This window comes from Cherax quadricarinatus, chromosome 2 (assembly GCF_038502225.1).
Source record: "Cherax quadricarinatus isolate ZL_2023a chromosome 2, ASM3850222v1, whole genome shotgun sequence".
Lineage (NCBI taxonomy): Eukaryota > Metazoa > Arthropoda > Malacostraca > Decapoda > Parastacidae > Cherax > Cherax quadricarinatus.
The window spans coordinates 10,745,108-10,757,497 of record NC_091293.1 but is presented as its reverse complement, the minus strand read 5'-3'; the positions used below and the strand labels follow the sequence as shown (position 1 = coordinate 10,757,497).

Here is a 12,390-nt window from a genome sequence, read left to right as displayed (position 1 = left end):
CTGAAAATAAACATGCATGAGATTCAGTGCAATCGTAATTGCACTGCATAAACATGGCAACAATTATATAATTATTTTTGAAGACAGCCAAGGTATATTGTAGTGAAAGCTTGGCAAAAAATCTAGCAAGGCATTAACCCCACATACACATGCCACTTAAATATTTGGCAAGAAAATTCTAGCTTGGTTGATAAATATTTCAAAATCATGGAGTAATACCAGCACTACAATTTTGACAAATTCTGGCACATAAAATAAATTAAATTGAATTTGATGAGGTCTGCTAGCAAGGGCCATAAAGCTGATGGTTGAATGCTGTAGATTTTAAAAGGTTCAGCAAAAATTCTACAGTCTGATATTATCATAAAAAAAAAAATGGACAAAAACCATGTAAAGCAAACCCTTGCATGTTCAAGGAAACTCGAGACTTGCCCCATACTGATCTTCCTAGCTTTGAAACAATGATTAACATTAAGAACAAAAGGGTCAAAAAATAAAATAATACATATATTTACAAAAATCCTAGGTGGTAGGTTGGTAGACAGTAACCGCCCAGGGAGGTACTACCATCCTGCCAAGTGAGTGTAAAACGGAAGCCTATAATTATTTTACATGATAGTAGGATTGCTGGTGTCTTTTTTGTCTTATAAATATGCAAGATTTCAGGTATGTCTTGCTACTTCTACTTACACATAGGTCACACTACACATGCATGCACAGGCATATATATACACACCCTTCTTGGTTTTCTTCTATTTTCTTACTAGTATCCAAAACAGTAGGGATCCTCTCCAAGATACATTACTATGTGCCACAATCAGCCCTGCTCACACTATACTATTCACTCATCTATCCCTACCTCACCTATGCTATTTGTGCATGGGGAACAGCAGCAGCAACTCACCTAAAACCAATAACCCAACAGAAAGCTGCAGTAAGAATTATCATGCAATCCAATGCAAGACAGCACACACCCCCACTCTTCAAAGACCTAAACCTACTCACTGTACAGAACATTCACACCTACTATTGTGCAATCTACATCTACAGAACCATAAACTCTAATTTTAACCAGGAACTAAAACAATTTCTTGATAGTTGCAACAGGACCCATAGACATGACACCAGACACAAAAATCTCTGACATTCCCCATGTCCTGCTAAACCTATACAAAAATTTGATGTACAGTAGATTGTCAATTAGCAAGAGTTTATTTGGCACAATTTGGGTATAGCACGATTGAAGAATTGTGGCACAATTTTATGTAACACGTCGTATGATGAATTTAACACAGTTCAGTTTGAGGGAAGGAAAAAAAAAAAGACTTCCATTTTCCTCAAGCGGCCGCCTTCTTGTGGTTCAGCTGAGGAGACCTCCCGCCGTCCCCAGCCACCCCCCAACACCACCCCACCATCCCAGCATTCGTACTACATACGTGTCCAGTTCAACTTCTCTGCTACAAGCTTGTGATTGTGAATTGTGTTTTGATCTTTTAATTGCTATACAGTGGACCCCCGGTTCGCGATGCCATCGGTTTCCGATAAATCCGGTATTCGATACATTTTAACGCAAAAATTTTGCCTCAGTTCCCATTAAAAAATCCGGTATACGCGATTCGTCCGAGACGTGTCAACATGTGGCCTGAACTGCCCCGTGTGTGCCAGTGTTTACAAGCCAGCCAGTGTGCTCGCATCTAAGGATACATTCGGTACATTCCATATTATCACAATGTTTTTGGTGCTTGTTTCTGCAAAATAAGTCACCATGGGCCCCAAGAAAGCTTCTAGTGCCAACCCTTCGAGAAAAAGGGTGCTAATGACTATTGAAATGAAGAGATAATTGCAACGTACGAAAGTGGAGCGCGTGTGCCAGAGCTGGCAAGGTTGTATACAAAACCCCAATCAACCATCTCTACTATAGTGACCAGCAAAATGGCAATCAAGGAAGCTGTTGTTGCAAAAGGTGCAACTGTGATTACGAAACAGCGACCGCAAGTGTTAGAAGATGTTGAGAGACTGTTATTGGTGTGGATAAATGAAAAACAGATAGCAGGAGATAGCATCTCTCAAGCAATCATTTGTGAAAAGGCTAGGCAGTTGCATGACGATTTGGTAAAGAAATTGCCTGCAACTAGTGGTGATGTGAGTGAAGTTAAGGCCAGCAAAGGTTGGTTTGAAAGATTTAAGAATCGTAGTGGCATACATAGTGTGATTAGGCATGACGAGGCTGCCAGTTCGGACCAAAAAGCAGCTGAAAAATATGTGAAGGAATTGAAGAAATACATAGACAGTGAAGACTTGAAACCTGAACAAGTGTTTAATTGTGACAAAACAGGCCTGTTTTGGAAGAAATTGCTAAGCAGGACCTACATTACTCAGGAGGAAAAGGCACTCCCAGGACATAAGCCTATAAAAGACAGACTTACTCTTCTGATGTGTGCCAATGCTAGTGGTGATTGCAAAGTGAAGCCTTTATTGGTGTATCACTCAGAAATTCCCAGAGCATTCAGGCAAAAGAATATCCTCAAGGCTAATTTGCGTGTGCTGTGGAGGGCAAACAGTAAGGCATGGGTCACTAGGGGCTTTTTCTATGACTGGTTACACAATGCATTTGCCCCCAATGTGAAAAATTACCTAATTGAAAAGAAATTAAACCTTAAGTGCCTCCTGGTATTAGAAAATGCCCCTGGTCATCCTACAGACTTGGCAGTGACTTTCTGGGAACATGAGCTTCATTAAGTTCAAGTTCTTGCCTCCTAATACCACTCCACTCCTGCAGCCCATGGACCAGCAGGTCATTTCCAACTTCAAGAAACTGCACACAAAAGCTATGTTTGAAAGGTGCTTTGTAGTGACCACAGAGACACTATTGACTCTAAAAAGAGTTTTGGAAGGATCACTTTAATATCCTCAATTGTATAAACCTTATAGGTAAGGCTTGGGAGGGAGTGACTAAGAGGACCTTGAACTCTGCTTGGAAAAACTGTGGCCAGAATGTGTAGACAAAAGGGATTTTGAAGGGTTTGAAACTAACCCTGGGAATCCTATGCCAGTTGAGGAATCCATTGTGGCATTGGGGAAGTCCTTGGGGTTGGAGGTTAGTGGGGAGGATGTGGAAGAGTTGGTAGAGGAGGACAATGAAGAACTAACCACTGATAATCTGCTAGATCATCTTCAACAGCAAGAGGCCACACCTGAGGAAACTGCTTCGGAGGAGGGGAGAGAGAAATTGAAGAAGTTGTCTACTTCAAAGATTAAGGAAATCTGTGCAAAGTGGCTTGAAGTGCAAACCTTTATGGATGAAAAATCACCCTCACACAGCTACTGCAAGCCATGTTGGCAACCTGTACACTGACAATGTTGTGAACCACTTTAGGAAAGTCATACAGGAACGAGAGGTACAGGCCTCTATGGACAGATATGTTGTGCGACAGAAGTCCAGTGACTTTCAAGTTGGCCCTAGTGGCATTAAAAGAAGGGAAGTAACCCCAGAAAAGAACTTGCTACCTCAAGTCCTAATGGAAGGGGATTCCCCTTTTAAACATTAACAACTTCGACACACTCCCCTCCTCCCATTCCATCAATCATCACCAGATCTTCATTAAAGGTAAGTGTCATGTATTCTATTGTTAGTAGAGTACTATAAACTGTGCATGTCTTCTTCAGTTTGTGTGCATTAAACTTAATATTTCATGTGGTAAAAATTTTTTTTTCATACTTTTGGGTGTCTTGCATGGATTAATTTGATTTCCATTATTTCTTATGGGGAAAATTGATTCGCTTTTCAATAATTTTGGTTTACGATGAGCTCTCGGGAACGGATTAATATCGCAAACCAGGGGTCCACTGTATCTTGTATCTGCTAAGCAATCATGACACCCAGTAAGCATATCAGTGCTGCTCAAAGTGGCAAGAAAAAGTGTAAGCATTTTAAGTCTTAGAATTAACGAAGAAAACAAAGATATTAGACAAGACATTCTGTGGCCATAATGAAGTGCTACTTTATACACACAAAAAAGAGGTAAACATACGTTCGTGTGACTGACTGACTGATTGACTGACTTGCTCACTGAATGACTTACTGACTGAATGACTGACTTACCGAATCACTCGACTGACTTACTGAATCACTTGACTGACTTACTGAATCACTTGACTGACTTACTGAATCACTTGACTGACTTACTGAATCACTTGACTGAGTGACTTAAAGTTAAACACTCTAGTACAACCATCAACTTCAGTACCAGAACCTCTACCATCCACCTCAGCCCAGTAGGACCACAACATAACTCTCCACTCTCTTCACAATCATCCACAAACACCAGCACCCACAATTTAAGGTAAGAAATACTATTATTTCTATTACATTTGTAGTCTTAAGCAGTAAAAACAACATAATACATCTTAACAATGAACTACAATTACATTTTCACTTTTATTTTTGCGAGATATGGAGGCCTAAAAAAAAGTTGTCTGGCTTTTTTTGGGGGCTCTCAGGAACGTAACCATATTTTTCCCACAAGTTCTTCAGTTCATCTAACATGGTTTTACCTAACACGGTGTTTTCAGGAACGTAACTACCGTGTTAAATGACGGTCTACTGTACATAAAAGGGCCTAGAATCTGGAACTCCCTGATTGAAAACTCTAGAACAGCAGACTCAACCACCATTTTCAAAACTACTGTTAAAAAAATCTCCATAACATGCCCCATTATCAGTTAACCAAATGAAAAACCACCCAATTCTCTTTTTTGTATCATGAACACATCCAAAACAATATAGACTCATCATTATCTGTAATTCCCCCATAACTTCCACCTACACCCACCCAAAGGACTGTAAACACACAATTCCTAATATAGCTACTGCCTATTAAATCTCATGTCAGTCTAATTAAATCTAAAGTTAATCCTAAGTTTGTCTACGATACTCCTCCAGTATGGCTTTAATAGAAACAATGTATCATGCCAAGACATATCAAATCCCATTTCTAAATCTGCCATTATACTAATATTAAATGATTTGACTACCTAACTTTTTTAAACCTAATTATGTATGTATCTAACTGAGAATGTATCTAATTAAGTACCTAATAATATGTTCAAATGTATTGCTCGCATATGACCTATATCAAAATATAAGAATTATTATTAGTCTGCCCAAAGTGCTTAGGCATGATAGTGGCCATCTTTATAATTTAAATTTTATAACATGTAAACCACACATTGTAAGCTTTACAAGGAAATAAATATTTGTATTTGTATGGGGAAGTGGAACAGAACTCTTCCTACGTAAGCCATGCGTTGTAAGAAGCGACTAAAATGCCGGGAACAAGAGGCTAGTAACCCCATCTCCTGTATACATTACTAACCCTTTCACTGTTGAGATCCCTGTTCATAAACTTGCTCTCAGTGTCGAAGAATTAAAAAAAAGAAAAAAAATTATGAAATAATAAAGAATCGTTTACCGATGGTAATGACATCAAAAGTACAAAATTCGATGGAATTCTTATGGAATTATGCTCTTACGAAGGTAGCGGTCTCAGTGATATACTATATACATAGGTGATTTCGCCCACTTTGAGCCCTATTTTCGGCCAATTCAATTGTTCCAGTTGACCAAACTCATAGCTATTTTGCTAGAACTCCATTTGTTCTATCGATTGAGTACAAGAAACCGCCCATTTACTGATTTCAACTATCCAATAAAGTGGTCAAGAATTGACAATTTGGCCAATTTCACACAAATTCCAAAAGATGCCAATCTCAAAATATGGTCCAGAATAAACAATGCAGACATTCCTGGCATTAAAATAACATTTTCTCTGTTCATTAGTCACATCTCCAGACCCCTCTTATATTACTCTTGCTTTCCATTTTGAATTTTTATTCACACAAAAATTAGATGATTTACCGTTATGCAGACTACTGCATTATTGTAATAATTGCATAAATCATGTCGACCCATTCGTGACTGCATATTAAACTGGCTAGTTGGACACGTAATGGACGGTGACGTCATTTGTTTATTCTTGAACATTGGCAAAAATCGAACATATCCTCCACTTTGAGCTCAATTCCAAGGTACTTTTCATCCTGAAATCAATCAAAATCATCTCTATTTCTGTAATATATCTTCCATTCTATCAAATGAGATAAAAAAAAATGAGAATACAGTGGACCCTCAACCAGCGATGGCATCGATTAATGATAAATCTGAGTAGCGATACATTTTAACGCAAAATTTTTGCCTCGATTAGCGCTTAAAAACCCGACCAGCGCTATTCGTTCCGTACGAGACGCGTCCACTTTGGCCTGAGCGCGCCTCACTTGTCCGGTGGGTGCCAGTGTTTACAAGCCAGCCACCGCGGTCGCTTCCAAACATACAACTGGAACATTTCATATTATCACAGCCTTTGCAGTGATTGCACCTGCAAAATAAGTCACCATGGGCCCCAAGAAAGCTTCTAGTGCCAACCCTACAGCAAAAAGGGTGAGAATTACTATGGAGATGAAGAAAGAGATCATTGCTAAGTATGAAAGTGGAGTGCATGTCTCTGAGCTGTTCAGGTTGTATAATAAACCCCAATCAACCATCGCTACTATTGTGGCCAAGAAAACGGCAATCAAGGAAGCGGTTCTTGCCAAAAATGCAACTATGTTTTCGAAACTGAGATCGCAAGCGGTAGAAGATGTTGAGAGACTCTTATTGGTGTGGATAAATGAGAAACAGATAGCAGGAGATAGCATCTCTCAAGCGATCATATGTGAAAAGACTAGGAAGTTGCATGACAATTTAATTAAAAAAAATGCCAGCAACTAGTGATGTGAGTGAATTTAAGGCCAGTAAAGGTTGATTTGAGAGATTTAAGAAGCGTAGTGGCATTCATAGTGTGATAAGGCATGGTGAGGCTGCCAGTTCAGACCACAAAGCGGCTGAAAAATATGTGCAGGAATTCAAGGAGTACATAGACAGTGAAGGACTGAAACCTGAACAAGTGTTTAATTGTGACGAAACAGGCCTGTTTTGGAAGAAAATGCCAAGCAGGGCCTACATTACTCAGGAGGAAAAGGCACTCCCAGGACATAAGCCTATGAAAGACAGGCTTACTCTGTTGATGTGTGCCAATGCCAGTGGTGATTGCAAAGTGAAGCCTTTATTGGTATATCACTCTGAAACTCCCAGAGTGTTCAGGAAAAACAATGTCCTCAAGGCTAATTTGTGTGTGCTGTGGAGGGCAAACAGTAAGGCATGGGTCACTAGGGACTTTTTCTATGACTGGTTACACCATGCATTTGCCCCCAATGTGAAAAATTACCTAATTGAAAAGAAATTAGACCTTAAGTGCCTCCTGGTATTGGACAATGCTCCTGGTCATCCTTCAGACTTGACAGAGCAACTTTCTAGGGACATGAGCTTCATTAAGGTGAAGATTTTGCCTCCTAATACCACTCCTCTCCTGCAGCCCATGGACCAGCAGGTCATTTCCAACTTCAAGAAACTGTACACAAAAGCTATGTTTGAAAGGTGCTTTGTAGTGACCTCAGAAACACAACTGACTAAGAGAGTTTTGGAAAGATCGTTTTACCATCCTCAATTGAGTAAACATTATAGGCAAGGCTTAGGAGGAAGTGACTAAGAGGACCTTGAACTCTGCTTGGAAAAAACTGTGGCCAGAATGTGTAGACAAAAGGGATTTTGAAGGGTTTGAGGCTAACCCTGAGAATCCTATGCCAGTTGAGGAATCCATTGTGGCATTGGGGAAGTCCTTGGGGTTGGAGGTTAGTGGGGAGGATGTGGAAGAGCTGGTGGAGGAGGACACTGATGAACTAACCACTGATGAGCTGCTAGATCATCTTGAACAGCAAGAGGGCAGACCTGAGGAAACTGCTTCGGAGGGGAGAGAGAAATTGAAGAAGTTGTCTACTTCTAAGATTAAGTAGACTGTTTCTACTTGTTATCACAATAGTATACTTTTACATGTTATTTTTGCTATTTCACTTAATATTATATTCAGGAGTAATTCCATTAGTAGCTAAAATGGATTTACTCGACTTTATATTATCTGGTTGTATTACTTAGCTTTGTATATAGGTAGGTTGTTTAATTAGTCTCAACTGCTGGTGCGACCTAGCCAAGCACCAGTAGGTGTTTTGAACTGCTCAACACCTGCTCCGACCAAGTCAAAGTGGGCTGGTAAAGCCTCACTTTGTGCAGTTCATACCTTCCTCTGGACCAGGAAGGGTCTAGGGGAGTATCCACCTCTAAAACCACCATTCGCCTCACTAGAAAATCCCAGGAATTTTCGGGAACTCATTGCTAAGACTTATCTCGGTTGGAGAAGGCAGTTAAGAAGCTCTTAGAGAAAGTGAAGCCAAGTGAGCAAGCCTCTGTAGTGTAAGAGGGCTTACTGTAAAGTGAACCCTATTATAAGAAATCTATTAATGTGTTCGAGTTTTTAGGCAACGCCTGTGCATGTGCATATAGTACTAATATTTCGTGACTCACTCAGAGCCATTTGTAAATACTTGACCTAGTACTGTGATGTTTTAATGAGAAATGGTAAAAGCATTCTACTCATAGTGCAAAATATGAGAAGGTGGATTTAAGCGATTATTATGATTATTAATAAATTAAATAGAAACTAAGAAAATCCCTTTTCCTCTACAAGTGAAGACCCCTAGACACTAAGTTTGTTAGTTTGTTACGAAAAGCACTATAACCCAGGGACCAACTGACTATGTTCGTAACAAAGTGGGGGCCTGTCCAGGATTTGCTCTCTGATCCAAGGTACTGGAGGAAATATCAGCCCTAGGAAGTAAGTGCCAATCCCCTGAAAGTGAGCTGCTGTTCAGGTACCCATAAAGTTCACTATGGAGGCTCAAATACAGCAGTTAATACATGAGTTAACCTTGGAGGATTTGAAGTCTTTAAAACTTCAGAAGCGCTGGTAAATTGCCGTACGCCTAGGAGTGAAGTATAACAAATATTACACCGCCGAGACCACTCGATCTATTTTGAGAAACATGCTGTTTCCGGAACAAGGGACGGTGGATGACATTGACGATATTGACGAAGCAAGTCTAATATTTCAATTTGAAGACTTTGACTGACCGTTTGGAGCAGAAGGACTTGAACTTGGTGGCCTTCCAACTTCCCTACCCTCTGATGTGGCTGAGCCAGAATCAAAGGAAGCTGCTGGTGAGCTGACATCCCTGGGAGAGGTGCCTGAAATTGGGGTGTCTAATCACCCAGTTTCCGACCCTGGTTCACTTGAAGCACCCGGCGCAGGTGCTCGACCCAAGGAAAGACGGGAAAACTTGCATCCCCCAACTCCTCCACTACCAACTGGGCCCATATCACAGAGCCAGTTCGAAAGAATGGAGCGCCTTATTATTTTACAAATGGCCCAAATAGAAGCCCAAAGGAAGCTTAATGCAGAAGAGTTCGAGAGGGACACCATACTCTACGAGCGTCAGCGGCAAAGGGAAGGAGTTGTGAGGCCCGAGGCCCCCAGAAATCCTTTCGACATTCATAAAGCAGCATCTTTGGTTCCCAAGTTTTGCGAGTCTGATCTGGACACTTCGATACATTCGAAAATCAGGCTCGAGCTATGCAGTGGCTCCGAAAATTCTGGGCTGTCTTGTTGCATACAACGCTGACTGGTAAAGCTCGAGAATGTACCACGGCTTTGCCTTACGAAAAGTACAACATGACTGTCAAAAAGGTCATACTGGAGACCTATGATCTAATCCCTTTGAGCTACCAGCAAGCCTTCCGTACTCTGCAAAGGTTACCAGAGCAAACTTGGGTGGACTTCACCAGGCAGAAGAAAGTAGCTTTCGAGAGGTGGCAAAGAGCCTCACAAAGCAACACCGTAAGCAGCCTAACCCAATTAATACTACAAGAGGATTTCTATAATTCTATATCTGGGGATTTGCAGAAGTTCCTGATCGACCATCCAACACCTGATGTGATGGAAACCGTTGCACTGGCCGATCGCTACGAGATCTCCAGCCAGCTGATCCGTGATAGAACATCCAGAGAGGAAGCAGTAAAATTGGGCCAGAAGGTTTGACCAGTTAAGTCAAGAACAGAACCTCGCCAAAAGTTTCCTTCAGAAGCAGTGACCTCTCGAGCCCTGGATAAGCCATGCAATGGTGACCGGTTTCAACCACGACAGAACCGGGAGGTGTATAAAGCCAGGAAGAGCTTGTCCTGTTCATATTGCCAAAATGGAGGTCATGTGAGAAACCAATGTTATCAGCTGGAAAGGGATAGGAAAAATAAGTATCGAGAAGGTACTCCCATGCAGATGGTGTCTTCAGTAGCCCACACGCAGGGGTGTCTACAGGCGGATCTAGAGCCAGCAGGACCGAAGACCGTTTCACCGAGATGACCAGAGACGAGGGCCATCTCAGGGCAAGAAATTGAAAAGGCAATGAGCCCATATTTTTCAGAAGGAAAAGCTGGTATTGACAAATGTCAAGTGGTACCTGTTAAAACCTATAGGGATACGGGGAGTTACTTGACGTTATTAAAAAAGGGAATCCTCTCTTTATCTGACCGCACTTATACGAAGATAGATGCACTTCTGGAGGCTTATGGAGGAGCCGTCTCTAGAGTTCCCCTCCATAGGATATACCTAGACCTGGGTTGCTATAAAGGATATGCGACTGTCGGTATATCAGACGAAGGATTTCCTATTAAGTCTGCTGACCTACTGATAGGATATGACCTATGCTGCGAAGGAATCAAGAAAGAACCTCTGGTGATAGAAAATACCTCGGGAGAGGATTACGTGGTTGAGGCTCATAGGAAGGACCTATCATTATTTCCACTGGGAGTTGTCACTAGGTCCATGGCAACAACCAGGTTACCTCCTGAATCAACAGAGGAAGAAGAGGACAAAGCTGATCTGGGTTTGAACCTATTGTTTAGTGCAACCCACTGGCCCAAGGATGCAATGTCTGTGTCTGCAGGGCTAGACTCAACTTTAGATTTTTTAGGTGCTAAAAAGTTTAGACCTGAAGATCTAATCCAAGCACAGATAGAAGACCCCTCGTTGGAGAAAGTAAGAAAGCTGGTGGTAGCGGAAGAAGAGGCCGAGAAATTAGAGGACTGTGTTTATTCTAGTAGCGGTATACTTATGAAGAAATCCACCAGAAGACATTCTCTAGGGGCATCTTTTGCCAAGGCCTAGCATGTATTAATCCTACCTAGGATTTATCGTGAGCTTGCATTGGAGGTCGCCCATAATAGTCCAATGGGAGGACATCTGGGAGTAAGGAAAACAATGGTAAAGTTGTCAAAATACTTTTTTTTGGCCTAGAATGTGGGAAACCATGGTGGAACATCTTCGCAGTTGCCAGGTCTGTCAGACCATCAGAAAACCTGCTCATACCCCGCCTCCAGCTCCTCTCTGTCGTATCACCTCAGATGGCGAGCCTTTTTCCCGTTTAACCCTTTGAGGGTTTCAGACGTACTAGTATGGCTTACGACCCAGGGTTTTTGACGTACTAGTACGCCTAAATTCTAGCGCCCTCAAATCTAGTGGGAGAAAGCTGGTAGGCCTCCATATGAAAGAATGGGTCTATGTGGTCAGTGTGCACGGTATAAAAAAAATCCTGCAGCACACAGTGCATAATGAGGAAAAAAAAACTTTGACCGTTTTTTGGGAATAAAACAGCGATTTTGTACTGTATTTTCGTATGGTATTTATTGTTGTATTCTAGTTTTCTTGGTCTCATTTTATAGAACGGAAGGCATATCATAGAAATTGAGATTATTTTGACTGGTTTTACAATGAAAAGTACCTTGAAATTGAGCTCAAAGTAGCAGAAATGATCGATTTTTACCAAAGTTCAAAAGTAAACAAATCATGCCAAGCGTCCAATACACGTCAACTGGTGAGTCTAATATTCTTTTGCAAGTGCGCCAATATGATTCGTACCATTTTTTACACTAATGCCGTAGTCTGCATAACAGTAAATCTTCTATTTCTTGTGAGAATAAAAATTCGAAGTGGAAAGCAAAAGAATGTAAGAGGGGCCTTGAGACGTGACTAATGAACAGAGGAAATGTCATTTTAGTGTCAGGAATGTATTTCTTGTTTGTTCTGGACCCTATTTGGAAATTGGCATCTTTTGAAATTTGTGTGAAATTGGCAAAATTGCTAAATTCTGACCACTGTACTGGATAGTTGAAATTTGTAAATGGGTGGTTTCTTGCACTCATTCAATAGAAAAAATGGAGTTCTAGCGAAATATTCATGTTTTTTGTCGACTAGTACAGTGGAACTCACCGAAAATGGGGCTCAAAGTGGGCAAAATTGCCGATGCGTAAACATCGCCAAGACCGCTAACTTCGCGAGAGCATAATTCCGT

General features: G+C 41.1%; 1 long non-coding RNA gene across 1 annotated transcript in view; it reads right to left on the bottom strand.

The window, feature by feature from the left end:
* Positions 1-12,390, bottom strand: part of LOC138853026 (uncharacterized) — a 95,155-nt gene that overhangs the window by 41,288 nt on the left and 41,477 nt on the right. The gene's annotated exons all lie outside the window — the stretch shown is intronic.